Here is a 27451-nt window from a genome sequence, read left to right on the forward strand (position 1 = left end):
AAAGCGCTAACTAATGTCACCTTCTTGATAGCATCATCTATAACTCCCTACGCTTCCCATACGGCTTTTAGAACAAACCAAAACTGGTCTGGATCTTCATTTCCCACTCCCTTGAACCCAGGCAACTTGATCAAGCTCGCCATATTGAAACACGGTGGTGGCGGAGGTGGTATGGGCAAAGATAGAGGCGATGATGGTGAAACTGGCAGTGGTGTGGGTGGGTGTGGTATGTGTGGAATCCTCTGGATTATAATATGGATCAAACTGTATGTAGATACCTTTGCGAGCTCTTCCTTGTCCTCTTGCAGAGGTGAAATCAAGGGGCTAGTCTCTTGTTTCGCACTTCCTTGATTTCTGTAAATTCTCCGCTTTTTTCACAATAGAATTTAAATCCAAGTGTTCAGAGACTGAACATACTTACCTCGTTTTCCTTTGAGAAAGCGTCACTCTGCCTCACTATAACTAACCGAAGTATCTACCGTGAACTCAGTGATGCATCCTCCTATAATCCGATCAAGCTAGTGATCAACAGCATGCGCGATATTATCCTCTAATGCTTCCAATCTTCGCACCAACTCTGGGGTCCACACAATACATCCGTCGAGATTTGACCTTCCTTGGTTATTTTCTAGCTTCGTGATCCACTCAGAGAGGTCATTAGGGAACAACGCAAAGAAAATTTTGTGGATCTCTATGTACAGGCAGTAGTCTAACCACTTTTCCTTCAATAGTCATGGTTTCCTATTCTCCTACGATGCGAATTCATGAATTTTCCTGTCCAACCACCCTTCAATCTCCTTATTAGATGGATTCCAGTGATGTGACATCAAACATCTCTATGTAGATTCCAATCCTGGCAACGGAACCATTTGTTGGCTTGATGGGGTTTGACCCAGGTTTGGACTTAATTATCCAAACAAATCCCTATACTTTTGGCCCTTTTGGCAATAGCCCGCGGAGCGTGGACTGAGGTGTCACCCGAAGCAGTAGGGGGGGATGCTCAAACCAAGTTTCCACACCCTTGAGATGTCTGAGGTGTCACTTTAGTCCAACTGTGAGTTAGCTTTGCGTAGGTCCCTTTGCACTTTCTCCTGACCTGCAATATCTTCACTATTGGTTACAATTATCTTCGTGTAGCCCTAGCCAGGGACTGCGGTGCTTTTGTGCTGCTAAGGCAATGATCTGTGCTACTTCACCAAGTTATAATGTGGATCTTACTTATCTTCCTTATAAGAGTTAGTTAAATTCGCATAAACAGATACTTATCTTATGTTCACTTATTCAACACATTCATATAAGTTCGCGCAGCATATAAACAATAAAATTGCAATTCCTACCCAATATACTTTAATGAACAAAAAAGGAAAAGATGCACAAAATTATAAGAAACTTCTCTTTATTACTTCTTCAATTGGTAATAGACTCGACTCACCTTGTGCACTCAATTGCAGGGGTCCACGCACTTAGCTATGGATTACTAGGCCTCTGCACACTCAACTATAAAGCCTTCTCTTACGCTACGACCCAAAGACATGAATTTACACTTCGAATCAAACTTAATGGTTCATATTTTTCCACTTAGTTTTCTGTTCTATCTCTTTTACAACTTAGAGCCTTGCTCTATTTATACAATCCCATGGTCTGTGGACCATGGCTATATCTCTAAAGCCAACATTACATTACAAAGATAAGGGCAGACAACCCTATGACTCAATTACAATCATCACGCTCTACACCCATAAATCGTGGAGTCTTTACATTGGACTTAGCCAAAACTTAGGCTTTAAGCCCCAAAATTTGCCTTGGGGGATCCCGCGCCCAACAAGCCAGCACCTTGGTGGAAGTAGAGAAGTTTGTTGCATAGAGGAAGAAGGAGGAGGCAAAATTTCAGATGGCACAGTTGGTAGAGAAGATAAGGAATGAAGCAGTAGTAGCAAAGGCATAGGCAGCGCGAGACGCTGCGAAGTTAGCAGTAGAATAGTAATAGGCAGTAGAGAAGGAGCGCAAAGGCCAGAAGTCGCCCTCGCCTAAACAGGAGCATGAAATAGTGGAAGGTGGCGCAGACCCATAGAAAACATCCACACAGCTAAAGTGGCAACGCCTGAGAGATCAGGTGGGGCTGCAGAAGAAGTCAAAAGCCTCCAAGACTTCTTTCCACCTGATCACCCTCACTTAAGGGGATCTACATTATATAGGGGAGATAGTGCGGGACCTCACCACGAAGGCCCTCTAGCAGTTCGTGGAGGAAAATTAGATGGTTTTGGGGGCCCTCAGGGCATAGATACAAGAGTTGCAGGTGCGCACTCCTCAGGCTAGTACTCTATCGACTAGCCTGACAGTAGGCACGACCGTGGCTGAGGAAATGTTGCGCACCCATATGACCAACACTATAGTGCTACTAGAAGGGGCTCTGGTTATAGAAAATGAGGCTGACATGCCTATGGTTAGTGTCTTGAAGGGAGTTGGGATAAACATGGATGTGCTCCCATGAGAGACACTCTATGTTTTGTAGGATGGAGCGACTGCAGAACTGCGGGCTAGGGAGAATCGTGTGTTCTAGGTGATGAGTGAGCAACAAATTAATATGGAACAACTGAGCCTACAACATGACGAGGTTTTCACACAGAATATACATCTAGTGTAGGTGGTCGAGGAAGCCTGCCAGATGGTCCTTGATTTGGCCATCCCAGTAAAGGCACCAACAAAGGCGTGCATCCAAAGATTAGTAGCAGTGGTGTGTGAGGAAAAAGAAGAGATGGCTAATGTGCAGCTGGAGTTGAACCTTCAGATAGATGAGCTAGAATTGAAGGCACAACCTTCAACTCCACCTGAGGTGAAAGAGTAGCGCGCTAGTGCCATTATAGCAGGAATAGCGACAATCAACAATACAGTGAAGTACTGCACCAATTTTTTTGAAGAATCGTTTGAGGTCCTCACCACTCTGTAGGAGGACCCAAACATATAGCACCTGGAATAGAGGCACATGAGCCACAGCAATAGTATGATGACATAAAAGGGACCACGTAGATGGTGGCCCTTACATAGAGGCTCGCATTGATGCAGCAGGAAAAAGCGCTCAAGGAGAAGGTATACATTCCGCGACATAAGGAAGTTGTCCTGAAGGCACGTGTACAACCATGGATCGATGAGGTGTTCATCATTACAGCCTCAATTAAATCCAAGCTTACGTAGATGCATGGAACACAGGAATAGGTGTAGGGCAGCAATTCTGCTAAAACAGTCTCTGGACAACGCATCTAGGAAGTACAACAGACATCTTCTCAGTGCATTGCTGATCTTGCAGTGGTCCAGGTAGAGTTGGGTGGTCTTCGCGGGAAGATCTCTGCATGGAATAAAGTGACTCGAGGGCGAGTCATGATGTTTGTGTTGGGGGCCTGTTGGGCGTAGAATCCCTGAAAGGATGTTTTGGGGCTTAAAGCCCACATTTTGGTTAAAAGATATAAATTTGATGTAAAGACTCTGTATTTTGTGGCCGCAGAGCGCGAAGTTTGTACATGAGTCATACAGTTGTTCGCCCTTAATTTTGTAATGTAATGCTAGCTTTAGAGATCTACCCATGGTGTTTGAACCATGGGATTGTATAAATAGAGCGATTCTCTAAGTTGTAAAAGAAGAGGCAAAGCAATCTAAGGATGGAGAATCAAGCCTTATCTTAAGTGTAGAGTGGAGTCTTTGGGCCGTAGAGTAGGAGAAGGCTCTGCAGTTGATTGCAGAGAGGCCTAGTAGTCCATAGCCGAGTGCGTGGACCCCTGCAGCTGAGTGCACAAGGTGAGTCGAGTTTGTAATCATTGAAGCATTGATAAAGAGAAGTTTCGCATCAATTATGTGTATCTATTTCATGTTTTCATGTTGTGAGTATATTAGGTATGAATTTCATTTTCACTATTTATATGGTGAACGAACTTATATTATTGTGTTGATTAAGTAAATGTAAGATAAGTATCTGTTTACGCAAATATAACTAACAATTGCAAGAAGATAAGTAAGACCCATGGTGTAACTTAGGGAAATAGCTTAGATTTCTCCCATAAGCAGTTTGAAAGCACCCCAATCCCTGGTGAGGGCTACGCGAAGACGGTTATAACAGATTGTGAAGGTATAGCAGGTGAGAATAGTGTGCAAAGTGACTTGCGTGAAGGTATTCAAAGTTGGACCAAATCGAACCCCCAGACATCACGAGGGTGAACTTGGTTCCAGCATCCCCCCATACTGCTTCGGGTGAGACTTCAGTCCGTGCACCACAGCTGTTGCCGAAAGGGCTAGTAGTGTAGGGATTTATTTGGCTAATTAACTCCAAACCTGGGTCAGGCCCCATCAAGCCAACATGAAGGTAAACTACCCGGAATGATGATCGTTCCCTAGTGGAGTTGCCAATTTGTTATGTGGAATTTTGCATCTATAGATAAACACAATTTCCCTAGGTGGGTAGCTACAACAAGAACAAAAGATTTGAAGTTCTTAACCCTTTTCTATAAAATATAAATAAGACAAGGGACCTACTTGTTATCTTTCACTTTCCCTTTTTCTCCTTTGTTTGGCCCCTGTCGCTCCTTCTCGAACTTAATCAGTGCAACAAGTACCTGCAATCATAAACAAATGACAAAAACCAATCAAAGAAAAAGATATATCTACTATAAGAAAATGGAATCCAAAGCATTTACACATATAATCATCACACATAAAGACATGAATATGGGAAAAGGTGTAAACAACTTTATTAAATATAAGGAATAATTACAACCATGAAGTGCGATCCATTGTCACTCTTCTAGCTTGGGTTGCAACCAACATCACATCAAAAGCACAACACTTTGGCAGCATAAAAAAACTTTCTTACAAACTCAAACCTCACACCAACAGTATCTCCTTACAAATTCTCAAAGTCCAGCCCCTCGTCACTTAGACGAGTGCTCAATTTATAGGAAAATTATGGTGGTTTGGTCATAAATGAGGGTATTGAATGGCCTTCCAAACTTAGAGTTAGTTTCCATGGAGGAAGGGATGAGAGGATAGGAGGTTACGTAACTCATTCCCTAACCAATTTCAATCTCATAGGAGATGATAAGTGTGGGAATCTTCTAGATGGCTCCAGAAGATAAGAATATTCCCAAAACCCTATGATGATTTCACTCAATCTCTCCCAATGCAGGTCAAAGTGGGCCTAGGTGCTCTGAAATGCACCCAGACATGGGCCTACCTGCATTGGAGTGCACTTTCCCCTTACCAAGGTTGCACTGGTCCCTTAAGGAGGCATTTCTAGAGGGGCTTTAGGACAAGAAACTCTCAGGGAAGGAGGCATTCAAAATGATGAATTTTCTGGGGCATGTAGCAACTGAATTAGGGTTTGATGAGCCCTAAAAGTATTGACCTGAATGATCAGAGTGATGTGCCCAAATGGATTTGTAACACACCTCGCTCCACTTAACTGTCTTTTGGCTATCAAGTCATGAACAGTAACTCCAACGGTCATTTTCCTGATTAGATGTGTGGTATCTTCTCTCATGGTGCAGCGGCCTGAGTGCAACTTCACTTGTTGCATCTTCATTACTCACCATGCAGCCTACTTGCTACGTTTTCCACCAAGCCTGGCAGTCTAGTTTATAGTCCCATGCTCCCTTCCAGCTACATGGAGCACTAAGACTATCCTGCTTCCATATAGTTATTGCGTAGGATCCCATGTATACAACTTCAATCTTCTTCCATTCACTTTTCTCGAAAAGGATTCCCCATTCAGCTTCACGAGCTGAACTGTGCCACCATATGTAATTTCTTTGAAAATATAAGGCCGTAATAAATGCATCTAGAATTTACCCAGAAATTTAGTGAATTTACTATGATATAAGAGGAAAATATCGTGTACCTTGAACATGCGAAGCTTGATATGGCGATAATGTCATGCTTTTTTACGTTCCTTCTGTACTTGTTGATGGAATCCTACCAAAAATCGGTCTTCTTTGAGCTCCATAACCTACGTGAGCCATCCCTCCAAGGCCTTCAATCCGCCATATCCGTTAAAGCTGCAATGCATAGACTAGCCACAATGTATTCCATCAACATTACGACTTCAACCCCATATACTAATCTGAATGGTGTTTTCCTTGTCAGCTTCTTATAAGTAGTCGTATAAGCCCATAATACTACAGGTACATGCACATCCTAGTCATTCCACTATACATTGCAGATCTTTGTTAGCGTGTTCTCCAAAATTTTGTTAAAGGCTTCAATAGTTCTATTTTCCTTTGGGTGATATGGTTTACTCTTCTGATGGTAGACTTGGAATTCCTCAGTTAACACGCTAATCATTTTATTCAGAAAGTGCATACCCCTATCACCCATCAACACTTTCGGGCATCCAAATTTGGTTAAGACATACTCAAACAAGAATTTTTTTGTTGTATCCCCCGTACAATCCTTAATGGTTGTGCTTCCTCCCATATGGTTAGATATTCATTGCAGTGATAATATAGCATGCACATGTTTTATTTCCACGGGGCTGAATTGGCCCAACAAAATCAATTGCCCACTTTTCAAAGGGCTGCAAAGATACCTGAGGATGTAGTGGTAACTCATCTCTTCGCAATGGTCTGCCAGTTCTTTGACATTTATCACACGCCATATAGTATGCCTTGGAATCCTTGTGCAGTGTTGGCCACCATAGACTTTCGCTCAAAATCTTCTATGCAGTTGCTTTTCCTGCATAATGGCCTCCTACAGATCCCCCATGAGCTTCGGTAAGAATGTTGTCCCGCTCAAAGTTTGGCACATATCTTCGCAATATTTCATCTACACCTATTTTATACAAATGTCCCACAATAATTCAAAAATATTTCATACGCACTACTAATTCCTTCTTCTACTGACTTATATATCCTTCCAGTGCCATCCCCGTAGTCAAGAAATGAATAATGTATACAAAATGGTCATCCACTATGCATACTGCAAAGAGCTACACATCCAGGAAACCTTCCTCCAAATTATTAGGTTCTTCTCCTATTTCGATTCACAACAGATGGTCAAGTCCAACATTTAACCTCATCGGCTTCACAATGGCTTCAAATTCATACTCCTAAAATAATAACAACAATCTGCAGATCTTCCCCCCCAACACAGGTTTTTTGACTAGGTATTTCAAGGCATAATGACCCCTGTACATCTTGAAATGTCCTCCTTATAGGTAATTCCTAAATTTCTGCAGTACGTGCACCATGGCCAACCCTTCGTGCTCAGTGATTTAATAATTCTTCTCAGCCTTCGATAACTTCCTACTTGCTAAGGCTATAGGATGGTCCATTTCTCCTTCATTGGCCTATGTTAGCACTACACCCAAAGCAATGCAAGATGCATCCACATGTACATGAAACTCATTTCTCCAATCGAAGAATACCAAGATCGGCGTAGTGGCCATTTTTTCCTTCAATTCATCTAAGTTGCGCTGACATTCGTTGTCCCAACAAAATGTCGCATCCTTTTTTAGTAGTTTCTCCATGGGTGCAATAATTTGAGCAGAGGCTTTAATAAATTTTCTATAGCATCCCGTATATCCTAGCATTGCGCTCATCTGTTTAAGATTCTTAGGGGCTTCCAAGTTCACAATTATAGTAGCTTTGTAGGGTCCACCATCAATCCTTGATTGCACACAACATGACCCAACAAGATCCCAAGAAGAACACATAATATGCATTTTTTCAAATTCAGCACAATTTGGTATCTACGACATGTATCCAACATTAGATGTAGAATTGCAACGTGGTGCTTCACTAATCCAAACACCATCCATTCATCAAAGTATACCTCCAGAAACTTGTGAATGAACTCTTTGAATGTTGTGATGACTATCCGAGAAAATATCGCAGGCGCATTCTTTAGTCTAAATGGCATCACAGTGTACTGAAAACAACCCCAATCCATTGTGAAGGTCATTTTTCTTCTATCCTCTGGCATGGTATTCATTTTATGGTACCCTAAAAACATGTCAGTAGAGGAATACGCCTCCTGCCCTCTAACATTGTCTAGCACTTCGTCTATGAACGACGTCAGAAATGGATTGCGGAAACATGTATCATTAAGCTTCCATAGTTCTACACAGATCCTTATTTCGCCATTTTGTTTCTTTTCTTGAACCACCATCAGGCTCACCCAATCATATTCATCAACAGGTTCTATGATTCTTGCCTCCAACATCTTATCCAGCTCCTAACGAACCTTTTCCTTATACTTATGATTAAGGTGGTAAAGCCTCTGTTTAATAGGCTTCACATCCAGTTTCAATGTGATATTCATAACACCCAAATCACCAATTATGCCCTTTAGATCTGAAAACTTAGTTCGGAAGAGATCTTGGTAGTCACAGAGTAATTCAACAACTTTATCTATGGTAGCGTCATCCTAGTAATCTCCAATTTTCGTGAACTTCAGTTCTTCCTTAGTGCAGATGTTTACCTGCTTTGTTTTCAAAGGTGTGAAGATGTATGGGTTTTCTATTTGTGGGCCTTTGAATTTGTGATTCCCTTCTACCTTCGAAATATTGATGTTCCTAGGGTCTTGTTATTCCTCTCTAGCAGTGACATTATATAATTCTAGTGCATGGTGCAGCTAGGTGCTCCAGTCTGGTTGGCTCCATTCCATCAGTTCCATCAGTGTTCTAAAGATAACCCCTTTAATTTCTGGTAGTGCTTCATCAATTCTTGCAAACCTGTCCTCAAAACTGAATGTCAATAAGAACCCTTCCCTCAATATATCCCATTTCGTAGTTCCATGGCGGAGCTCCGTTTCAAGATAACAGTTCATGGGGATGGTATCTAAGGTATGGAAAAATATGTGTACCCACTCTAGCTGTGATTCTATTCATCATGCTTTAGTCCACTTTGCTAGGTCATCACGCGGGTTGTCCCTTCCATTATATTTCTCAGTTATTCTGGAGTTAGTACACCCAAACCATAGCTTCATCATTATTTTGTAATCTCGCCATCTAGCAAAACTATCCTTATGCGTACCCCACCATCGTGTAGGTGTAGTGCGTAGTGTCAATTTTAATGCTTGGAAGTAGTGGTCCTCAGGGAATCTGTGCTCAAATTAATCCAAAAACATATCTACGCCAGTTAAACCATCATAATAAGCTAATTTTATTACCTCCAACAAAACACAGCACAACTTTGTCATCATATTGCATCGTAGTGTAGAAACTTCATGTAAGAAATTTTTCGAATGCTCTAACTCCTCATATGAATTAGAGGTGCAGGAACTCTCTTGGTCCCATGTAATCCGTCCATCTGTAGTTGGATTGATGCAGTCCTGATCTCGCGTAGTTATCTTGTAAATCTGATCTAGTTCATCATCCCTTTCTTCATAATTGTGGACTGGTTCAGTATAGTGCAACACTTCTATAGGATCCAGTGGCACTATAGCCTAAAGCAAATTTCTTTCAAATGACATCATACTTTTCTTCAAATTAATGACCCCATTCATATCAATAGCTCAGTCAATTCCTAAGAGCGCGGGGTAGGGATTATGGTCGTCAACGATTTCTATAACTTCAAATTTGGCCTCCATGCTCACACCTTCTATATCAACTGTTACTCCATATAACCATCCCATAGGGATGATTTTCTATTGGTTCACCATCCCAAGCTGAATCGGAGACCACTGCAGCACAGGTCTCCCCATCCTTTCCCATGTCTGTTTCAGTAAAACCTTCGCATCAGACCCTAGATCCAAGATGACCTTATCCATTTCATAATCACCTATCTGCACAGTTAGCCTCTTCTGTTTCCCTATTCATGCCTTATTCTTGCCAATCTTTCTAACTGCGTGGTGTTTAATAGGGGCCTTTTCCTTGCTAGTGCACTTATTTATTAATTGATGTAGGCCTTCCAGAGGCTTGCTATCACATAACATCTTCATTCAAGTTTCCAGAAACGTAGTGAGTACAGAAGGATCAACATATGCAGGCGCATTGATTTCTTGCATCTTGTCTTGACTTCCTGAGGTGGAGACCTCTGTGAAGCTCTTCTTCGCTTCCATAAAAGTTTCCTTAGCGTAGTCCAGGTCAAAGTTGGATTCTTTCTCTGGCACTTTGTGGATCCATCCTTCTTCTATAGGTTGTTTACCTTTATCAGTTCTAGTCTCCATTCCACTTCTTAGCACAATATTAACTCTTTCATCTTCTTTTTGGGTTGATGAGCACCAGTATTGTAGCAAGAATGTTTCAACTCTTGGTGCTACCAGCTTTACTTTATCAACTCGGGGTTCATACAAACTTGGAGGTGACAGTGCTATATACACAAGTAAAAGTGATGGTTCTGCCCTTTTGTCACTATTCAAATGGCGATAGACCACTAGGGTTTTTCAAGCCAGACTTCTATGGATTTAGAAGAAGCTTGATTACTGATGAGGGAAAGAGAAATTACTCTAAGAGAAAGCTTGTCTACTGCAATAAGGAAAACAGACTGAAATCCAATGATAAAATCACACCATTTTCTATCTAAATTCCAAGAGACTATGCTTCAAAAAGAATTCTAAGTTAACATGTATGAAATTATAATGTCCTAAGCATGTAAGTTCAAAACATCAAACATTACTACTATGCATGTAAATAACTAGAATAAATATGTTTTTCTCTTTATCTTTTTCTTATGGAAGAGTGTGAAAGCTAATCTCTTTTGGCAATATGGTAGGTGGCTTAGGAATGCTGGTGGATGGTTAGAAGTTTCGGGAGACCCTTAGGTGACCTTGTTTGGCTTCCTAGAGGATTTTCCATCAATTTAGCCTCAAAATACGCCACTACAGGAAAACCTACAGGATGTCCTAAAAACGTATAGGATTCCCTGTATTTCTATAGGATACAACCGAGAGAAAAATGATGGATGCTGAAGGTGATGGAAGGCCTAAGGAATGTTGTTGGTGGATGGAATGAAGCAAGAAAATACCTAGGATAACGTAGAACTCAAAACCAAGGTTGGGAGATGGTTGGATTTTCTCAACATGCTTGGAGAAGTTTCCTTACAAAATGATGAAATTGATGAGGGTCTTAGTGAAAGAAAGGAATGATCATGGATGGATGAAGTTTGAAGGAGGTTGCTGGCTATGAGATCTCTCTTTACTTCTAAAAGCCTTGCACTACATCAAACATTGATAATTGCACAAAAATCATGTAAACGAGGAAAATTCCTATGTAAATGAGGAGAAGTGAGGCCAAAACACCTATTTAAAGCTTTTTGATGGCTCTTTGTCTCTTCTGAACTACTACTAAAGTAAAGCACAAATCGAAGCAAACTAATAAACAAAATAGTTAAATCTAGACTACTTGCAATGAAATTATTCTTAGGACAATTTAATCATGAATCTATGAAATCAATCTAAGCATACAGATAGAAGAAGAGGACCCTTTGCTACTAGGTTTGGGCCCTAACCCAAGAGCTTCATCCCTCTGAGTTAACTCAGAACTATATCAAGAAGAAGGTCATTCTCTTTATCAAAACAAAAAATTACATAGCAATATCTTCCACAAGTTTAGAGCTCAAAAATAACTAGTGTTCTTACAACAAAAATTTGAATCCTAATGAGGCTTTAGGCCCCTTTATTTATACAACTAAAGTCTCCAATGAATTCCTTAAATCTAGGGAGGCTCATCTCCCAAACTCGAGATAAACTAACTCTTTGACTGTCACTTGCTCGGTTACCTTTTGATCTTCATGACTTGGTTGCTTATACTCCAAGCTATTGTGATTGATGGAGGAATATTTGAATGAGGGAGGAGTAAATGAGGAGGATTTACCTCCTACAATCTCTCTTCCTTGTCCCATTCGAGTTTCAACCTTTAATCTTGCCTAAATTCCATGATTTTTTCTTACAAACCTGCTTTCAATGCACATTAGTTGATATCTCACTTTGACTCATCTCATTAAACAAAATATAATCAAAAATGTGATAAATTGTGAGAAGAGTTGATATGACTAAGCTAGGTGGTGAATTAAGGTCCATATATTTCCCCAATGATGAGGCTCATCATTGGGCTCAACCCTCATCATTTGTAGATTATGTGTAGGTTGCTGAGGCTACATTTTATTTTCTTGTATTTTAGCTATTAGCACTGGGTATTATTCTATAGTATGGTCAAACTGTCTACAATATTGACATGATGGGTGTGTAGGATTCTGGCACTCATGTGCATAGTACCTCGGTTATCCACAGTTGTAGCAGATAATCTGACCGCAACCTCTACCAGGTCCTCCTCCTCCTTGGCCCCATCCTCGACCCTGATAACCTTCATGTGCTCCTCCATTGCCTTGATCTGGAAACCGATTTTATTCTTGCATATGGTATGTAAGGGTACTTTCCATCATCATATCATAGTTTCGACAGTGGTGCTCATCGTGCCCCACAGATTTGTAGAAATTACAAAAGAACTGCTAGTGTGTCTAAACGAACTTCTGAAGTAAATGGCAATTTTTCATTGCATGCTTCCTAGTAACTTGACAAATGGCACACCACGGAGAAGCCCCCATGCTCAGCCCTGCTTGGACTTCCTCCTTCTTGTAATATAGTTTGTGTACACGGGAAAATGATCCTTATCGTGCTCGTGGCCTTTGCACTTCAAACACGAGACTTCTGCCCATACTTCAGGCTTAATTTTCTTATCTTTCTTCAAAATTTGAATTTCTAAGTGTAAGCTCCCTAACTGTGAGTGGGACTGATATAATCCCAGGTTTGTATTCTTAATAGGTGATGCATGTAGCCTCATTACAATCTCGAAGGCTTCTGCCTGCGTTGACAGAGTAATTCTCAAATGGGGCAAAAGTGACACTATGAACCATTCACAGTGCTGGGTATTTGTGATTTTCATGTTAGCCTCTCTGATCTGAAACTTCAACCTATGAACAAATTCCATGGGCATCTCTTCGACCCTCATCATGATCTCTTTAAATCCAATTTACTTACTGTGAGTCAGATTTAGGTTTACTAATCTCTTTGTTGAAAGTCATCTTAGTTTCTGCTAGTGTCGTAAGAGGATTATCAAAAACAATACTTAATGTACCAGGTTAGTGCAAGATCTTGTAGAGTGGTAACCAACTGTGATTTCTTTATATTATCATTGGTGATCTGTTGAGTTGTCCATGCAATATTCAAAACAAACCAGAACTGCTCTAGATCTTCACTTCCTATTCCTTTGAAGATCAACATTTTCATTGCATTCGCCATGTTGAAAGGTGGACGTGGAATTTGAGGGGGGCAATTAAGGTATATGTGGTGGAGGTGGAGGTGGATGGGTGGGTGAAGGTGTATGTAGTGGAGGTGGAGGTGGAGGGCGAGTGGAAGGATGGGTTGTTCCAGGAATCCTCTGAGTGATTATCTGAACAACTCTATGTGGTGTATTCTGCCCCATCCCTTCATTGTCACTTGAAGGAGGTCCAATCAAGGGACTATACTCTGGTCCTGATCCTTCGTGATTTCTAAAGAATCTTCCACTTCATGTAGCTCCAAACATCAAGGTAATGGCATCACCCATTTTTCACATAACAACATCTTAATCCAAGTATTCAATGATATTAAATACTTACCTCGTGGTCCCTTGAATAATCTTCGCTCTGCTTCGTTATAGTTGACTGAGGTATAAAATGCAAATTATGTAACAAATCCTCCTAGAATTCAATAAATCCAATGATCGACAACCCTCATGATCTTATTTTCAAAGGTTTCTAGTCATCACACTAATTTTGGAGTCCACACTATAGGACTATCAAGCTTCCACCTTCCTTGAATGTCTATCAATTTAGCCAACCACTCATACAGTTCAATGGGGAAGGTGCAGAAGAAGATCTTATGTATCTCTGTATACATATACCTATTCAACCACTCTTCCTTCGATAGACGTGGATTCCTATTTTCTTGTGCCATGAACTTGTGAATCTTCCAATCCAACCACTTTTCAATTTCTGTCTTGGTCGGATTCCAATGATCCAACATCACACATATCTTTCAAGCAGATCCTAGTCCTGGCAACAGAACCACTTATTGGCTTAGGGGGTCCTAACAGAAGTTCAAAGTTAGTTGCACCAATGAACAAAACCCTACATTGTTGGCCCTTTAGCAACAACCTGTGTAGTGCAAGTTGCAGTCTCACCCGAAGCAGTGTGGGGGGATGCAAGAACCAAGTTTTTGCATCCAGACACTAGTGTGATGTGTTACAATGCCTTGGGTCTGCCTTTGCACAAACTAATAAAATCTTAGGGCACATTACTACAATCCTATTAAAACAATCCTAGACCTTCACGAAGGACTAAAATCAGTCCTTGAAGACCTTTAATAGTCGATTTACCTACTTACGTGCATCAAAAAGAAATCCTAATTTGGTGTTCACATAGATCTAGTTAAGTTGTTAATAAACATAAAAGTAATCACCAAAGTATTCGTGGAAGTGTTTAAACATGCATTGCATATATTATTAAGATTTATTGACAAGAATTGGATAGCATTCAATCAATATTTCATAAATAAATTCATTCATCAACGACGTATAACATAAATAGACATGAACAAAATTACTTAATAATTCTTCATAAACTTATCTTTTTTTATCTCAATTCACATATTACAAACTCAAAACTACCCTACACACACAACTGTAGGGGTCCACACACTCAGTTACTGACTCTACCTCAGCCTCTGTACACTCAGCTGTAGAGCCTTTCTTTCTCTATCTAAGTGTAGGAAGCAAAGCCTTCCTGTCCTCACTTCTTTATTCAACCCAATTCCTTATCTCAGTTCCACTTTGTTCTATCTCTTCCTTTCGCTAAGACTCAACTATTTATAGGCTTTCTTCATACAATACCATGGTCCGTGGACCATGGGTGAATCTCAAAAACCAACTCAAAACTTATCCAAAACAAGGGGCTAAGCCCCCTGGACTTCTAATCGTCTACACGCTCCACATCCACAAATCGCGGAGACATTACATTATTTACAAAATTGTACCAAAATTTTGGTTTTCTTAACCCCAAACTAACACATGGGACCCCATCCCAACAAACGTGTATGAGACAAATACCCATAAAGAGCCAAAAAATCTAGACACACCAAAATAAGAAAAACTTTTATACATAAAATTACAAAGCAAATGCCTAGTAGAACACTAGGCCTAATACTTTTTCAGATAGAGCTCATTGCGGGGTTGAACGAGTGGAATTCCATCACAGTCCGCAAGTTCATATGCACCTTTTGAAAGGACCTTAGTAACAACATATGGACCAACCCATAATGTTTGAAGCACACCTACCCCTAAGAGATCATGCTTTTGAGCATAAAGTAAAATGAGGTCACCCTCTTGGTAAGAACAAAGCTTGACACTTTTTGTCATATTGGGATTTTACTCTATGGTTATGGGCTTTGAGAGCTAATGTAGAATCGCGATGAGTCTCATTAGCTGATTGAATGATAGAAAGTGCTCTTCTTCGATCGTGGTGCTAGGTAGGAGTTCAACTACTTCCAAGATGTAAGAAAGTTGAAATCTTGTAAAGCCTATACCAGTTTTGACTGACGTTCAATATTCCCAAAGAGCAGGATATAACATGCGGTTCCATCATGTTTTATGATTTCCTACTAACTGGAAGATCATGGTTTTTAGGGCACCATTGACAGATTCCGCTTGGCCATTAGCCCATGGGTAGTAGGAGGAAGAATGTTCTTTCCTAAAACCTAGAACCAATGTTAAGTCATACATCATATGGTTCTAAAAGTGGGAACCATGGTCTGTAACAATCATGTAGGGCACATCGAAGTGGCAGATTACCTGATTGAATAAGAATAACGCAGTGGTTTCTCCATCAAACTGAAATGTGGGAATGACTTCCACCCATTTTTTAAAGTATTCCACAATGAAAATAATGAAGTTTTGTCCATAAGAGGAAGTGGGGTTGCAGGTGACATAGTCAATGCCCCATTTAGAAAAGGGGATGATGGAGATAATGTTGATCTAAAGATGGTCTGAGGTAGTCATTGATGTCAACCCAAGAAGCACTAAGGATGACCCTGAAATTCCATGGCACATTGGGCATCATCATTCATGGTTTCATGTCTCATAACCATTATAGGAATACTCTACTCAAAAATATATTTCTATCGGTATATAGCTCTCCTCGTAATTCCTCATGGTTTGTAAGTTATTTAAGATTGAAGTTAGTAACCCCAATTAGTGGGCTAAAACCCCATGGGTTGTGGCATGGAATTTTTCATTTATTTTGGTCATTTAATAGTCAATAATTAATAATTTTTTAAGTTCCTAAAATCCCTCCAACATTCTCTATAGAAGCCCCTCTCAACTCTAGAAAAAGAAATCTCATATATCCTCCAAAAGTAGTGATCATTGAATTTTCACTATAATGTTATTTATGTGAAGTCTTAGATATTGAAACTAAAACCCATTTGAGTGAAAATCCTGATGAACGTTGTGACTGAATTTTAGATCTTGGTTCGTTCTATGTTTGGAGATATGCTCTGTGGAATTTAGGATTTTTGTAGGCTCTTAAATTTCATCTCAAAGAGGTGACCTTGGGAAAATCATCATAACTCTCTCTATGAGAAGAAGATTGGAATTCTATAAAAGGTGGTGGATAGTGTATGGACCATAGTTGTTTGCATATCAATTTCAGGGCTGAAGGAGGAAATAGTGACAAGTGGCACACCGTACAAGTTCGTTCTACTGAACTAGTACATAATAAGGTCATTGTGAGAGATTGGGTATAACTTTGCCTTGAAGAATCCAAATCAGGTTAGACCTATGGAATTGGAAATAAGACTCAGAGGGATAACATAGGACTGAAGATCACATATTGGGGATTTGAAATCATAGAGATACATCATATTCAATATCGTGCTCCTAGAAGGCAAGAAAAAAAAAACTAGATCAAGTGTTATCAAGGGGTTAAAAGGACCAGACTTTCTAGGGAAACAACAAGCAAGGTGCAGCAAAATGATGCAGTAGAGGTAAGCTCTGGGTAAGTATCATCTGTATATACATGTTCCTCTCTTAATTGCATTAGGTTCTTTGTATTCTACTTTTTTGTTTTTGCTTAGCACTGACATATACTCTACAGGATGAGGTAAGTTTTCCTATTATCATGTCATCAGTATTTCCTTGAAGACTTTTTGCAGGTATTATATATTCATCAAGAGAAGACTCAATGAATAATATAATTTTATGAAGAGTGAGAAAGGGTAGCATGATAAGAGCAACAATCAAGGTGTAGAACATTAGCAAGAAGTTCACCACATGAAGTCTTCAAGTGGGCAGCACTACATACAGTCATTATAAAAGTATCATTGTACAGAGTCATTGTAAAAGCATCACTGTAAAAGTTATACAAGTGTCTGTCTACCAATAGTTGAAGAGGCAGTGTTGGGAGGTCTAGGATCATCATTAGGTGGTTGTGTCATAGTTGGGGTTATGGTCTAGTGTCTCTTCTTCTACTACATCATTCTATATCATTGTAAAGCGTACCATTTTCCCTGGTACAAGAGTGCATTCTTCTTTTATTCTTCTATAGGGTGGTAGGGTGTTGCTACGGTGACTTAGAGGTCATTGGGTGTTGGGGAATTTGTTTAGTTGACTACTGAAGAATCTGGGGCGTTCGAGTGTCCATCCAGTGGGAGCTGGAGAAGAATTCTTTTCTAGATTCTAGGAAGTTGGAGCTTTATTTTGAATTGGAGTTGAAGATTAAAGAATTATTATAAACTTGTTCCGGTGGTTTTTGTCCCAGAGGGGGTTTCCACCTTAAAAACTGTGTGCAATTGTGTTCATTTTGTTTACTTCTATCATTGTACAACCACTGATAATAATTGAAAATTAACTAAGGTTGTGAAATATTAATAATAATACTAATTGAAAGGAATACTTACTCACTCCCCTGCCCCTAGTATTTCCAATAGTTGGTATCAGAGCTTGGTTCCTTCAATATCAGTTTAACAACTCGAAGGAGATCATGAAGCATACCAAGAATGGTGTACCTCTATTCAATTAAAATAATTATGCACTCTGGAAAGGAAGAATGGAGGTCTATCTCTTTGCACAAGGTTACAAAGTATGGGACACTGTTCAAAATAGATTTGCACCAACCACGGATGAACAAGGTAAGATAAATTTGGTAAATGATGCAAAAGAAAAGAATATTATCATTGGACTTATTAAATCTTCTTATCATAAGTTGTTGGGTTGTAAAACCGCCAAAAATGTATGTGACAAGCTTGAAAATATATATGCAGGTGACTCAAATGTCAAAGATAGCTCATCATCTGATGAAGATAGTGATAGTGAAGAAGAAGCCAATGAGAGAGTATTGTTTATGGCCAAGCACAATAAACAAGAGGTATCAAACAATGAAGAAGAAGGGTTGACCATAGAAGAATTTTCTAAGGAGGAAATCAAGCTTATAAAAGAGCTCAAGGCTAAGAAGATCCATTCCAATAGTCTTGAAGAACAAGTTCAAGGCCTCAAAATTGAAGTTGAAGAACACAAATGTATTGAAGAGTCACTTCAAAATAAGTTGGAAGAAATCAACCAAGAAAGGGAAGAATTAGAAGTCGAAGTAGCCTCGTTGCGTAAGGAAGTGAAGAAGGGAAACATTGTCCAAAACTATGCCAACATCTCAAGGGAGTTGGAAGAAATCAATAATACAGTGACATGAGACCTCAAGAGAGGAGTCCAATAGAAGAAACAAGAACTCGACACAACATTTGCAGAGATTAGCAGGATCACACAATATATGCAGGAAGAAGAAATTGAAAGGAAGGAATCCGATCAAAGATACATATCCATTGTTGACCAAAATAAAAAGGAATTAGAAACATCTTCAACAAAAAGAAGAAGGCTCAGGCTTGAAAATGAGAAGCAGAAGCAATAGATACATGTTCTCAACAGAGAAGTAGGGAAGACCACTCTTCTCAAGCTACAGGTTGAGGAGGCAGAAAGAAGAAGGAAGATTTGGAAAGATGGTTTCGAAAATATCTTTCTCAAAATCAAGAAGAACTTGATGCAACCTGTGATGAGATAAACAAACTCAAGGGACCGCAAAAAGAACACTTACAAGATAAGACAGATGAAGAAGAAAAAAAGAAGGCAATTAAAGATGGTAAAGATCCATTTGATGAAGGTGCAAGCTCCACAGCTTTGCAAGATGATTCTAAGAAGGAAGTTGATCAAAGTGAAAATCCAAAGAAGAATGTTGCAACTCCAAAGAACAAGACCAAAGTAATCAAGAATAAAGGACCACAACAAACTACAACACCGCCTCTAAAGAAGAATGAAAAATATTCCAGGTATGTTTGTTTATTTAATGGTTATTACCTTTTATGTGCTAACTATTGACATATTGCTAGGGATTGTGAAGTTTTTGACAGGTACAATCATTATCTACAAAACCCTAGAAGCAAGTTTGCAGGATTGCGAGACAAGTTCCACGATGATTTTGTCAGAAGAGAATATGTGCTAGATGGACCAAATATTGAATGTTTGAAATGCCATAACTATGGCCATAGTGCTCGCGGTTGTAGATATCAGATGGAATCGCCTATGAACAACATTGAATGCTTCAAGTGTCATAACTATGGGCACATGGCTTGATATTGTAGAAATAAGAAGGTTTGGAAAAGGAAACAGGTACAAGAAGACAAAGCAGATAACAGGGTTTCAGTAGTTATGCTTTCAGGATTTGTAAAAGCAAAAATTCATGAGGAATTATTAGTTGCTTCAGATAATTACTCAATTCAAGAACGGCCATTAGGTGACTCACTATTTTCAACAATCTGTCTTGTTGACTCCTTAATGTTTGTATAGGAGGAGTCTATGCAGTAATATATGGCACAAGTCTACGATTGACAAGAAGGTAGTTTGAACAAGATGGTAGTTTCATTAAAGGTTCAGGGGGAGCAAAACAGTTGAAGGATTACAGGTTACCAGGAACAAGGCAAGATTAGTCTGCAAAGGATATGCACAGGTTGAAGGAAACAATTTTAAAGAAACTTTTTCACCAGTTGCCATAATCGAAGCCATCTGGATGTTTCTCACCTATGCATGTTCAAGAAAAAAAAAGTCTACCAAATGGATGTTAAGTCAGCATTTCTTAATAGCGAATTAGAAGAAGAAGTTTACATCAAACAACTTGAATGTTTTCTACTATTAGAAAAAGAAGACTATGTTTGCAGGTTAAAGAAGGCTTTATATCGTCTCAAGTAAGCTCTCAGAGCATGGTATGCCTGTCTTAATGGATATCTACATTAGAAAGGGTTCAAGAAAGGTACTGTTGATAGCAATATTTACATACAAATAGATAAAGATAATTTAGCAATCATTGAGGTATATGTGGATGATATAATCTTTGGTAACAATGATGATCGACTAGGAACTTTGCTACAAAGATGCAAAATGAGTTCGATATGCCTTTACTTGGTGAGTTGACATACTTCTTAGGGCTTCAAATATCTCAACAATAGAAAGGAATATTTGTATGTCAAGCCAAGTACATCAAGGAAATGCTCAAGAAATTGAAAATGGAAGATTGCAAGCCCATCCTTATACCGATGGTAACAGGTTGCAAGTTGAGCATAGATGACTCATCTAAGGATGTGGATCAGAGGTTGTACAGATCTATGATTGGTAGTATTCTATATGTAATAGCCTCTCGACCGACTATTTTGCAAATAGTTGGACAAGTAGAAAGATTCCAAGCAGCACCAAAAGAATCACATATTATTGCCATCAAAATAATTCTTCGATATCTAAAGGGAACAACACAATATGTCTTATGGTATCCCAAGGGAAACAATCTCATTATTCAAGCCTTTACAGATTCATATTGGGCAGGAAGCATTGATGATCGTAAGAGTACTAGTGGAGCAACAGTCTATCTAGGTGGTTGTCTCATATCACGGTTGAGAAAAACACAAACCTCAAACTCATTATCTACAGCGGAAGCAGATTACATTGCAGTGGCAACTTTTTGTACTCAAGTCCTTTGGAGGAAACAAACTTTGCAAGATATTCAAGTACAATTCAGTGAGCCCATTCCCATCTTTTTTCATAACACCAGTGCCATCAACATCTCCAAGAATCTTGTCATGCATTCAAAAACAAAACACATTCTGATCAAATATCATTTTGTTAGAGAACAAGTCGCTGAAAAAAATATCAAACTTGAATATGTTAGTACATAATAAAAAATCGTTGATATCTTCACTAAACCTTTACCTCGTGAAGCATTTGAACCTAACAATTAGTTTGTGCCCTACTAGAGCCCACTTGACAAATTTTTGGGGTAAAATTTAAAATTTTAAAATTTTACTTTTCCCTTGTTTATTTTTGGAGCTGACTTAAAATATTTTTATTTCCCTTTTCTTTTGAGGGCTAATACAATTATGAAGACTAGCCATAGCTACAAAAATTCAACAAGGAGTCTTATTAAAATACTCTTATTGAGCCATAATGTCAACCTACATTATCTAAGGTAGTTACATGAGTAACTTATTACATGGCATATAAAACAAAGGCATACATAAGTTAATAATATATCCTACAACCCATATGTAAATAATAAGTTATACAACTATACATCCTATGGAATATTAATGACTAATCTAACTAAAAATCTAAATATAATATTTTATTGTTTTGGTATCAAATAGGTGGAAAATATCATTAAAAAAAACCAAAATCTCCAATGTTATTTACTTAGGATTCAACATGTGAGAGCTATTTGGCACAAGATTCATTTTAATACCATGGGATCTATTTTTGGGTTTTGAAGGGTCGGTTTACATGGATTATCCTATGTGGATCTAGGTGGATATGTATCCATATTATCATATTGTATCTAAGATGTGGATTCGTGAATCTAGCATTACGACCCCGTGGCTCTAATAACATACATAAATACCTAAAAATAACTAAGCAAGGAGACTATGAAAATTGACTCAAACCAATCCCAATTTAATTGGGAACACTAAGTCAAAGAGGATGGAGGGAAGTGATGAATGATGATTCTTGGATGAACTAAAAAAGAACCCTACTCAAATCACTCTCTTGATGCCTTAAAAGGAACAGAGTTACTAAAAGACCTAACCATAGGCTCAAATATTGCTAACTCTTCCTATAGAAAATTCCCATTTCCATAAACCATTATCATCTTTAAGGATTACTTGGTTTTTATTCAATTATTTAACACTTCTTAATTTATTATTACAACCCATCAATCCATTAATTTATCCTCTCATTCGATGGACTATAGGTACAACCAAACAGGTACCTATCATATATGTCTTCATCGAGTGACGAAAGTTCATGTAGAGTGGAGGAAAGTTAGAGATCTTGTATGTCTAATAGACAAAGATAATCATCTAGAGGTTAGAATATCAGAAGAAAATTTCGTAGATTCATGTTTCATCTACACAATCTCCACTAGCTCAACTCACTTGCACTATGCACACTTTGATCCACTAGCCCTTCAAACTAGCTCTAAAAACATGTTGGATTTCCATGGTACATGAGAATTTGATTTGGATATTATAGTCTCTAAAACAAGCAAACACAGGTGCCACAACTATACTACCTTTCACAACAAAATCTACACAGATAAGTGAATCAACTAGTGCACATGACAATTTTAAACTTTTTTTAAACCACTACTTGTTACAATATAATCTAGAATACAATAGTCTTAAGGCTCTTTTACTAGGGATAGTTTCCCTTATATACAACCCTAACACAAGATCACAACTAGGGCTTGATTTCAGTCACTTTGAACACAAATATACCCTAAACAAGACACACTTGACCTAGTTGATATTGTGGCACTGCATAGACCTTTCAATCCACATTCCCTAAGCACATGTAGAAGGTCCTCTTACCTTCTTATGTATTGATCAATGAAACTACATCTTAGCTTCCCAGCCTACCACTATCAGTGACCACAACTCCTTTTGTGTCACTGAAATTTGGCTCATCAAACTTCCCACTAGATGTTTTCCTTCTCCATTAGGATGAATGCTCAGTGGGTTTTCTTTAATTTTTCTCTTTTCCCTAAAGTTTTTCCATCTACAACTCCTAAACTAGGGATCCAAAAATATTCCTCCTAACAATCCATGACTCATTTCATGATCTTGTACTTGAGGTATTCTCACATTGCATCCTGAACTATGTCCTACACTACATCATGCACTTGAAAAATGATTGTTCATAATTCCACGTGTGAATAGTGTTCCCATCTTCCAAATTGACCCACTTGTCGTGATTCTTGCTACTCTATAATGCTACACCTAGGGCTTGCTTATTACTCCCTCTAAACATCCTTCCAACTCCATTAAAGGGCTACTTCTTAGGGCTTCTAGATCTTCTCAACTACAATCATTACTTGACTTATCTAGGGCTCCAAATCTTCTACCCTCTATTCCATAATTTGACTTCTCAAATTGCATAGGTCTAGGTCACATTGTATAACCACTAATATTCCTTGAAACCTCAAGGATATTTTCACTTTGAATACTACAAAATTCTATGTAAAACTTTATGGATAGTGCACATAATTATGTTCCTCTTCACGTAAATCCATATCTCATGTAGCACCCTTACATCTGCTCATACTCGTACCTAAGATGCAGCCTACAGTTGGATCCTTTGTCCATACAAAACCTCATTATATCCATCTCCATATCTATTGCCTTGTTGTAGAGATAACCCATTGTCTAAGAGACTCGACCATTCTTCTCCTACACAAATCTAGAGCTAGATTATGGATCGAACATCCTTGGAGGTTTCCTTCATCTAGGACACATAAACTATGTCATAAATCCTTAGGATGAGTCCCTCATTTCCTAGAAACTATCATCTTGAGAGACAAGTCACCATGCACCTTTACGATTTACACATAATTATCCTAAATATATCCAATCTAATCCTAAGATTTAAGGTTTTCGGCCTCCTATTAGGGAACCTATACCTTCTATATGTGTACCCTAATTCTTCCATAACAGACCTCCAAATAAATGAACAACTCTACCATTTAGTCATATCTTTACTGTGGTATATCTTAAGGATTCTCATCCCACTTTCTTTAGATAATATGATAACACATATTCATATAAATAGGGGCTCGAATCTCCTTGTAAACACATAATTTTTATGGCCAAAATCTCTAAGAGAATGTGCCTCATTCGTATGCGTATAATTTCATTCTACAACTTATCCAACATATGGATCAACTTGGCCATATCAGAATTGGGGGAAAAACCCTCAATCTTGTCCTCCCTCTTTTACCATCTCGGCTCCTTGACCTACAACACATTAGAGTTGTCTCCCCTTCGACGATATACACTTGAATGGATTAGATCTAGTCTTTCACTGGCATCCCTACTCCACCTACTAGCTCGAACTTTCCTTGGGCTACAACTCTATCTTCGATGACCAAATGATCTCCCTCTCACTTAATTGTGTCTAGCCTTTCCTTAGGCCTCCTTAAACACCTTCTTCTCTAGTCTCTTAGGTACTATCTATACTTAGGGTGTTGGTCCTGTATGCTTAGGAATTAACAATTTTCCTTTTAATTTTTTTTATTTTTATTTTAAGCCTCTTCTTGGGTCTAAAACCCCTCTTCTAGGTTTCCTTTGCCCATGAAGTCTTTTGTCACCAAAATTCACAAACCCAATTCCTAGGATTGTGGAGTACCTCCCAAGCTACATAATTCAACATGTTAGAACATACAAAACCCAAATATGGTATTCACATCTTATATTTATATCCAATTGAATATTAAGTTGAATATTCATATCTTATGTTTACAACCATATAATGTGGAAGGAGGCATCCCAATTCCATGAAAATGTTGAGGCTAATTCTAGCCTCTACATAACATATAAGCATCCCTTACCAGTAGAATTCAAGAAGAGTAGTATAGACTGCTAGATGATTATGGGAATAGGGCTATAGTCAAGAAAAACCAATATCATTTTTTTAAATATTACATTACTTGTCAGATTTTGAATGCCATAACTATCAAATACACAGGGGGGCATCAGATTTTCCCCTATATACCGATGGATTTTTTATGCCACTACCTTTGTATATAAAATAGGGCGATCAGATACACCCCCATAAACCTTTAGATTTCTAACACAACAAGATTAGATCAAGTCTTCATATGTACAATGTGGTCGTTGGATGCACAATGGTAGCATTAGATTTCTCTATCAAATATGCCCTTGTAAACCGTCACATTTCCAACACCATAAGGTTGGAATGGTCATCAGATATGCAATGGTAGTGTGATTTTTTCTTTCATACTTTCGACACTGAAACATCAGAAGCCCCTAGATCTATGTGTAGATTTTCCATTAGTTTCTTATTGAATATGCCATTGACTATTTGACCCTGCTTCATTAGGTTCTTGTCATTGAATTTGTGGATTTTTCAACTAGATGTTGTTGGATATCTGATGGTTGTGGCAACAGATATTCAATAGAATATTCATCTCTTATATTTCATTTATTCAACTAGAAGCTAGCATCATATATCTAACAATCACTTTTCCTATCCATTATTCAACTGAGTTGAACCGACGGGCTTGGAAAATTAGGCCCATCAGAGTGACAACACAATTGTATTGATTATAACACAAGGTTGTTTGATTTTTGTGCACTATGTAGTAGTGTGTATCATTATAAGATAAATAATATTGATGTTCAATATCACTTTATGAGATATGTGATTGAAGAAAATAAGTTATTTCTGGTGAAGTTGGACACTTTGAAGAATGTTGTAGATTCATTAATAAAATATGTGAACATTGAGAATTTCTCTTGGTGTAGAGAAATAATGGAAATTATTTCCCTAGATTATTAATGATGTACTCCTATGATCCCCTATGTCCAAAGAAAAAATCAATTCCAACGATGTTCGGAATGTGTTATACTTAGTTCATGGCTATCACATTATTCTTTGAATGATTATTTTTTAGTGGTTTTTTGTGTCCTTTTTGGTGGTTTAGTACTCATGGTTTTCACTTTTATTGGCCTTGTGGTGCATTGTTGTTTACTTGATGGTTGTATAGCTTTTTTAAGGAACCATGGTTGTATACTAATCCAACGTAAATGAATTGGTGTATTTTGGATGATGTAGGATATATATGTTGTATTGTAATACTATAAAGAAGAATATACCAAAATTTCATTCTAGTTTTCTTACTTTTGGGTTTAGGGCTAAATATATGTTTTACTATGTGTGTTTCCCATTTCATATTTTATATTTTATAAAGAATATATATATGTTTAAAACCTATAACTATAAGGTTGCATTTCTTTAGCCTGATTTTTAAAATTGTCAATGACCACAATGGTGTACTTGTGTCCACTATTAATTAAAGGATTGCAAGTAATAAAGTTGACCCATTATTAGCTAAATGGCTTGGAAGTGATATGGTGTATTCAAAATAACATAAATTTATTTTTTTGAGTGGATATATAAAAATTCACATATCAGCTTGTTATGTGAATGTAGTCATGTAGTCAAGTGGCCACCACAAGGAAAATTATTATATTCATTTAAAAACCATTTATCTTCCTTGAGTGTGAGTGATTGATGTAATATGGTATTGAATGGTTACCTATAAAAAACAACTCCAATGAGGAGGTATTAAGAATTTTTATGATGGATGTGATTTTCAATCATATTTTGAAGTATGTGAGGTAAATTTATGGGTGAAAAGGTAGGTTAAAATGCTATTATACCACTAGTCATTCGATGAAATGAGGAATGGGTGCTCATCTAAAATAAATTCATTTGTTAATGGGTATTTTAGGTTAGATGCAAGGTCTTTGACAAATTATGCAAGGATGAGTTTCTTTGTTCTCTTGGGAGTTATAAACTCAATTTTGATTTCCTAGAAAATTATGATCCGATGAGCAAACTTACTATTGATAGATTGTCATCCTAGTAGGTACTACATGGTATTATAATTTGTGACATCTTTAATGATTCAATTCTGGAGTGTGAAAATTTTCTAGAGATATCCTCTTCCCATTATTTTAGTTTTGAGGGGGTCTTAATAGGTTATTTCTCACATAATAGACGACATTTTTGTAAACATAATAACCTTGTTGACTAACATTTCAGTAATGGAGACATATAAGGTATATAAGTAAAGGATTTAATACTTGTTAAATATAAGGGAATTGATTGATGAGGAATTTGAGGGAGAATTTTTCTGAGCTTCAAAATCTTGTTGTGCTTGGTAATGTCATTGAAATGGGTTGTCCTAGTGTGATAATATTAAGAATCCATGAGCATAAGTTGGATAATCGGTGACAAAGTATCTTAAGAAATTGGCTTTGTAGTATTTTGACTTGGTGCAAGATGTTGGGGTGTGGAAGGGGGTGGGGATTTCACTATTGGTCTATAATA

Source organism: Pinus tabuliformis, chromosome 7 (assembly GCF_031772625.1).
Source record: "Pinus tabuliformis cultivar Carrire ecotype Pingquan chromosome 7, CPIR1, whole genome shotgun sequence".
NCBI lineage: Eukaryota > Viridiplantae > Streptophyta > Pinopsida > Pinales > Pinaceae > Pinus > Pinus tabuliformis.